The sequence below is a fragment of the Leucopleurus acutus genome (genome assembly GCF_964270905.1).
Source record: "Leucopleurus acutus genome assembly, chromosome: 19".
Classification (NCBI taxonomy): domain Eukaryota; kingdom Metazoa; phylum Chordata; class Mammalia; order Artiodactyla; family Delphinidae; genus Leucopleurus; species Leucopleurus acutus.
This window is the reverse complement of record NC_139161.1, coordinates 21,872,142-21,879,547: the sequence shown is the minus strand read 5'-3', so window position 1 is coordinate 21,879,547 and position 7,406 is coordinate 21,872,142.

Here is a 7,406-nt window from a genome sequence, read left to right as displayed (position 1 = left end):
AGTCTCGAATAGATGATGACTGGACAGAACTGGCACATAGCTCTGCCGGGGGAAGCAGTGACTCCTCGCATACTTTGCTTTTAAGGTTTAGGAACCTGATTTCAGAATCACCTCTCATAGCAGCTGTGTTCGTTTTGTTTTACTGAATTCCTAAGTTCTGTGACCTCAAGTTCGCCCTGTTCTTCCTCTGCCCTCAACCCATTCCCTCGAGATAACTGTACCTTTCACTCTGGTCATGGTAGCATCATTCCTATTGCTTCCGCCGGCTGTCGAGGCAATAGTTTTTCTCATCACCGGAACAGTTCAGAGCTCCAATCCCGGCTGCTGAAGTTAATGGAGCGTGCTTCCAGATTCTTAATGGCAAACCATACCCATGACTTAGTCAGTGTTCCTTACCTCCACATGTCTGTCAGCTAGTGAGAGGGAATGTGGAGGAAGGTGAGAAACGAAGCTATTGTGCTCTTCCTAGAGAAAGCTCCCTAGTGTTTCAGCCTTAATGGCCCATCTGAGATCAATGAGGAGGAAGGAGAGCATTACAGCTCATGTTCTTAGGTTTTTTGGAGCAGGAGGTAGCAAGGGCTTCTTTATTTTCCTGAGTTCTTTCTGGCGACCCAAACGTTTTCCTGAGTTAGATCCTGTTTGCCCTCCTTTCACTGGGAAGTCTGTCAGATACTGATTTGAGAGTTGCCTGTTTTCCAGTTGGAAGTGGAGGAAGAGGGAGAAAAACTCCAGTGCTTTTCTGAACTTGGCCATTGTCAAATCATATAACATTGTGAGTTTGCTTTTCTGTAGAGTTACTCTGAGGAGAGGTTTGCTATTAAGATGTGAAAATTGAGCTGTTTGATCTTTATTACTCTTTTGCAGTAAGTATTTCAACAGACTTCCTCTTTTGGTTCCCCTGTGCTTATATCTGCCTCATCGCATGAGATAAATAATATTGTCAGGCTTGTGGTTTCCTGATCATTTGGGGTGAGGCCCCAGTGTCTTGTAATTTATAGGACTGCCTCATCTGGGAGCACTGGCCTTCTGCCTTACGTCCTGCATGGAATGACCATTCTTCCTCCTTATAGCTGAATAGGGAGGAAACTTGCATTGTTACCTGGCTGTGAAGAGGTGGCCCACAAAATGAGCTTTGTAGCGTAAACACGGTCCACCCACCTTTGATTTGTCGTGTAGTACCTCTTCTCTCTCTGGCTGCCGTGGTAGTATCACCAGCCAGTTAAGGTTGTGATCCCGGGAATTGGCTTAACCTATGGGTCTTGCCTCTTGAAGGTACAGATTAACTTGCCATCTTGCAGACAGTGCCACCCAGCTGTAAAGCCTGCTGTCTGGAATCCACTGAGATCCTCGAGTGGCTGTTGTGCGGCTACGTGGGGTCTCTTTTTTTTTTTTTTTAAACTACTTTTTAGTGTTCATTTGCCTGATTCTGGGCTAGCTACTGTGGAAAACACAGGAGGCAGAAGACATATTCTCTGGCCTAAGGCAGCTTTTAGGTGGCTGCCACACGTGAATCATTTGGAGAATGACTCAGCATGGCAGAGAGAATCAAGGGCTGTCTTTAAAGAAATTCAGAGTGGGTAAGATCAGTGTAGATCAGATGGTCTAGGAAAGCTCTGGTGCTGTGAGACTTTGGTTTTTAGGTGAGGGCAGGGCAGTGAGATGAGAAACACAAGAACAGGAGCACAGAAGCAGAAATCTGCAGGGTGTGTACGGAACAGTGCACAGTCCCAAGGTAGAGCAGTGGCATCAAAGACTCCTTTTTCTGTGCTGTGGTCTAGACGGAAACTTCCTAGTCATCAGGCAGGTCTGAATGCTGACGGGTTATGATGGCGAGGTGGAGCCCAAAGCCAGAAGTCAGCCAGGTTCTTGCCTGTGGTCAAGGACCTCACTGCTCTCAGCACAGCCTGGGTGAGGAAGGCAGAGCCCCTGGACCCCTTGTGGTGCCAGGGGTTTCCAGTGGAGAATCCATACTCTCAGGTACAAAACCAAACCAGCTGAGGAGGCGTGACCCACCCTCACCACCATCCTTTCTGCTCCCGGGAAGGGTAGTGTTTACTGTGTCCGTGATCTGTCTGTGCATTAGTCACAGCCCAGGCCGTAGCCTGGTCCTTCCTTAGTAGAGTGGGCTATAAGACAGAGTTGTGCAGGAGGAAACAGGCTTCATCAGGAGGTGAGGAGGAAGGGCACCAGCCTGGTCAGAGTAAACAGGGAGGGACAGGGGCAGCTGGCCTTCATCAGCAGCTCCCCGTCACCTGTCCTGCCTGCGGCCCCTGCCCCCCTGCCGATTCTGTGTAGTGCTAATTGAAATGCAGTCTGCAGAGGGAACTCTGCTTTTTGGTCATTGTATTTTCAAGTCACAAACTGGAAAAGGTTCTCACTTCTGGGGACCCGTCATTGGTTTCTAAGCTGTGGATGGGTGATGTCAATACCCTCAGGCCCTGCCTGTGTAACCCTCACTTGTTTATGACTGGTCTACTGTAACCTTCCTCAGGACAGGTGTGAACCACTGTGAGTTAGTGACAGCTACTGCTACAACTTGCTATTACTTGAAATTCGTGTGCTGTGGTTGCAGGGCGCAAGGCGGTGGGGGCTCTGCTGCGGGGACTAGATAAATGGGTGACAAACTAGGAGTTTGGGACAGTTGGCGTTGACCTTGGCCTGGTTGCCTGCCTGTGCCTAGGTGCAGTGAGTGTGACACCCTGGAAGGCCAGCCCTGGGCGGCAGCACCCGGGTTCCTGAGGGGGGGGGAGGTGTGGTGGGGAGCTTGCTGCCATGGTTTCTCCTCCTCCTTTCCTACCTGTCACCGGAGCTGATTACACAGTCCCCTTATTAAGGCTGGGAGAGATGTGGAGATAGCGGCAACCCCCGCTACAGTGCACATCCAGGAAGCACTGGCAAGTGACAGGGTGGTTAGTGTTCTCAGATCTGGGGTGAGAGACTGGAGTAAAGCCGGATGCCCTGGGTGCCAGCCTTTTCAGCCCTCACCCCGGGCCCTGGAAGACTGGAAGAGCACAGCCTGCTTGAAGCCCTTGGCCCTGGCAGGAAATGGGGTTAGGAGAAACTTGTCCTCTAGGTTAGATTCCCCCCTGCCCTCCTGCCTCTCCCTTGGCTTTGAGCCCTGAAGTTGGAGGCCTAGGCAATGGCATATATAGCTCTGTGGCTGCTGGAAGGAGGTCTGAAAGTCATTGTGTGTGTGTGTGTGTGTGTGTGTTTTCATTTGCAGAAGTTTTGCCACCAGTGGGGGTGTTGAGAGCATCTCCACTGGGGGGAGACCTGCCATATGTTGTCCACTTTTAAGAGAATGACGTGCCCCCTGTCCCTAAGGGAGGAGCTTTTTGAGTTAGACATTTTCCCTATGGGAATCCTCTTGGTTTGGTTCATGGGAAAGGGGGAAATGGATAAATGATTTTTATCTCTAATTGTCAACACAGCTGTTCTTACACTGAATTTGTGCTATTGCATACATGTAGCCATCTTTCTTTTCACTGCAGCAGTGTTTATCAGTAGTTCAAAATGATTTATTTGCTCCTGGGGAGTAAAACCTTTTTTATTAAAAAAGAAAAAAAAAAAAAAGAAAGAAAGAAAATCGTGACCCCCTCCCCCCATGATAGCTATAGGATTATTGGGCCACAAAGCTCAAGAAAGCAAAATCAAGTCTGCCAGTCCCCGTGATCTATCCTCTTTTGACATTGGAGTCTTCATGCTCAGCACAAAACGACAGGAGGCCTTGAAAAGATAGCGGAGCCTTGGGAGGTGTGAGATGGGGGTTGGAGCATAGAGACAGAGGCACTGGGGACTCAGATGCTGCAGATATAAAAATAGAGTAAGGAATTGTATTTAAATCATTGATTTCTCTAATCTGCCAGGGAAAGACCTTTCTTTACATACAGATTCCATATTGTCTTTGTCCTTTTCATGCTTCTTGACCTTCCTGGTAGGTGCCCCCAGTTTCTTCCTGTTTCCCATCCTGTCCTCTCTGCCCCTTCCCTCATTCCTTCCCACTCGCATCCACCTCCCAGGAAGCCAGTCCTGCATGCTGAGTCTGTGACATGCCTTCACGCCCATTTCATGTCCTTAGAGGGTACCTGGAATTGCTCCCTCCCCCTCCCACTCCCTCTTCCAAAATGCCGAGAGGGGCAGGCAAAAGGCAGCCAGTCATGGCAGCGGAAGACCTGAATGTCTGCTCGCAGCTGGACTGCGATCGAGTTGCTCCTGGAGATGGAGTGTAAGGTGAACTTAGGACACTCTTGATCAGAACCCAGGAGATCAAAAACCCGCACAGCCCCGCTCCGAGCTTCGTCCTAAGCCCCCTACCCAGCTCAGGTGGAGCAGGAAGGCTGGTCTGACTACTCCATCTCTGGTGCTCGCTTGAACAGGGACCTGCCCCTCACTGTTAGGCCCAGAACCTTTTCCAAGAAGCATAATCCAGGCACCGCGCCGTGGGCAGGCTGCTTGTTGGAAGGCCCAAACTGGTGCTGCCCGTGCCACAGCCACTGCTGTACAGTTTTTGGTGGTTTTTAAGAAACTCAGTGAAGAGGGGTGTCGTTCTGGGCTCGGGGTGGTTGCCAGTTCTTCGCCGGAAGGGGGACCACATCGCCCCTGCAACCACTTTCGTCCTCTTCAGCCGCGCCACCCTCCTCCCAGCCAAAGCGTGGCCTGGCTTTTGTCTTCCCATTTAGTTTTTCTCCTTTCCTCTACCTTTTTGTGCTTAATTTATTAAAATAGTTGCTGTATAATTTATTTTCATAAACTATAAAAAATTACTAAATGGTTAAAATAGACTTGCAGGCCAATCTTAAATGGGGTGGGAGGGTCTGAGGGTGGGTTGGGGAAAGGGAAAGATGTTTTGATATAAACAAAACAAATGCACTTTGGGTGTGTTTTGGTATTTTTCTGGGGATAGATGGGAGGGTGTTGGGATGTCCCTGTAGATTAGTTCCAGAATGGGGTGTCTGTATATACTGTATTCATAGGCATGTTTGACTCTTGTAAAGGGACATTAGTAGCTGCTGCAGGTCCTGTTTGGAAACCCCATGTATAATTCCCGGTTTTTTGTAAGTGTCAGTGCGGGAGACATTTGACTCTTGTGTTTGTATCTCCTTTTTATGATTGCTGTACTGACCAATGTCTTTTTGCGGAAGGGGTGAAAAGAGATTTGAAATAAAAATGTTTAGAAATTCTTTCATGTTATTTGGGTTATTGTTTTTCATTCCCTCTCTCATCTCGTATGACTCCTCGCACCATCACCACCCACTTAGGGTCAGATGACCCACCCCTGGCAACTGGAGAATCCCTGTGATGTCAGCTAAGCAGAGCATATCCAGAACTGGTCTTGTCAGAATTAGAGATGTTGAAAAATTCCTGAGGCTGGTGGCCATTGCTCAGAGCTGCTTTCTCCTTCCCCAGGAAATGCAGAATTCCAGAGAGCTTTCTGGAGCCTTTTTGCTCTGTTTTGGGAGAGTTCCTGTTTTACCATAGTAGTCATTCCTAGTATATACCTAGGCTGGCAGTCAAGGTTTTTCATAAGTTTGACCTGTGTCCCTCCTGCCTTTCTAGCCCATTCCCTCCTGAGCTGTCCTCTTTGGAGAGGAAAGGACCAGAAATGTTTCTCTGATTGTGTGTACTTGGAGCTGCTCGAATCTTCCCTCTTCACTTTCCCACCCAGTCCCTCTCCACGTTCCCCACTTAGAGGGCCAATGTACCACCTGGGCACGTTTTGGAGAATTTTCGGCAGCTTTTCTGCATCCTCAGAGTAGAAAGCATGCTGAGTGAGATGAAACCCTAGTTCTCAGCAGTTGCATTTTCTTAGGACTGATTAGAAGTGCCCCAGGAGGGAGTCTCGGGATCCCCACTTGCCCTATTCAGCTCATTCCCAAGTCACAGGTCCACGTGAGGATGAAACAGTGTCTTATCAATTCTGATAGCCATTCGGTGAAGGCATGAACCCCTGATTAAAGTTCTCTTCCCTTTTGGAAGAAAAAATGCTCCAAGCCATGAAGTGTGAAGAACATAAAGGAAAATGCTTAACTCGGAATCAGCAATTCAAATGCTCTGATGTCCCCTGTTTGGACACAGCTTGTTGATCGTAAAGAATCTTTGCCGACACCAACAGTCAAGAGTGAGTGTTAGTAGTAGGCATTTCTTGAAAGTAGAGACATAGGTTTTCATCATTTCAAATCAGCATCATTCATATTAGTGATGATGTGTTAGGTTTGTTAGGAAAGAGGTACTAGTCCCCTCTGGCTGGCATGATAAAGCGCACAGAAGTAAAGGCATTCTTTTGGAAACAGGGAGCCCAAAATAAATAAAAAGGTCCCCTCCCACACTCTTCACCCCCAAAACCTGAAACTACCTCCTTCCTCTCCTATGTCTACTTTCAGCTGCCACTTTTCATTCCATCTCACCTCTCAGTGGTGTCTTATCATGCATGTATCTAACTTGAATTCAGTTATAAGCACGTGACATCATAACTGTGCAGGAGATTCCCTCCTCCATTTCATCTGTGTCCCCCGATTGAGGGTGAGATGGGAAAAGTGAATTTTCTGTCTTGGTTCCCTTCCAGTCTCTTAGAGCGCAAGCATCTTTTTTTTTTTTTTTTTTTGCGGTACGCGGGCCTCTCACTGTTGTGGCCTCTCCCGTTGCGGAGCGCAGTCTCCGGACGCGCAGGCTCAGCGGCCATGGCTCACGGGCCCAGCCGCTCCGCGGCACGTGGGGTCTTCCCGGACCGGGGCACGAACCCGCGTCCCCTGCATCGGCAGGAGGACTCTCAACCACCGCGCCACCAGGGAAGCCCGCAAGCATCTTTTGCATAAGGATTCTAGCACCTGTTTGTGCCGTGTGGATTCTGAAAACCAGCCATGTTCCTCTGGTGCTCAGCCAAAGGCACGAGAGTTGACCCCAGTTCTGAAGAAGCACTAACTGGGTTATCGTTGATGTCTAATGGAGCCCCTTCCCAAGAGATTCTCAAGAGGAATTTTGACTGCAATTTTATCCTGTGCACGGATCCCCATGTAAGCTGCGACCCATCATGCATCCCTCCTCCATTGCCATGCCCTAGTTTAGGCACTCCCCTTGTTCACCTGGACAATTTCAGCAACTTCCCAACTGGCCATCCTGCTTCCTCTTTCCCCCTCCAGTCCTTCTAATAGTCCTTCCAAAATAAAGATGTGCTCAAGTCACTTCCTTAGTTTAAAATCATTGATGACTTTTAACCTAGAGAAGAAAACCTTAACTCCTCAACTTGACGTTCGAGGCCATTTCTCCTTCCCCTGCCCCACAGGATGCACGCTGGTCACAAAGCCTGACTCGAAGTCCCCAGATGATGGCATCCCTTCTCCCGCCACTCCACCTTCCCTCATACTGTCCCATCTGCCTGGAGGACCCTAACTTCCTACCTTCTTCACCTG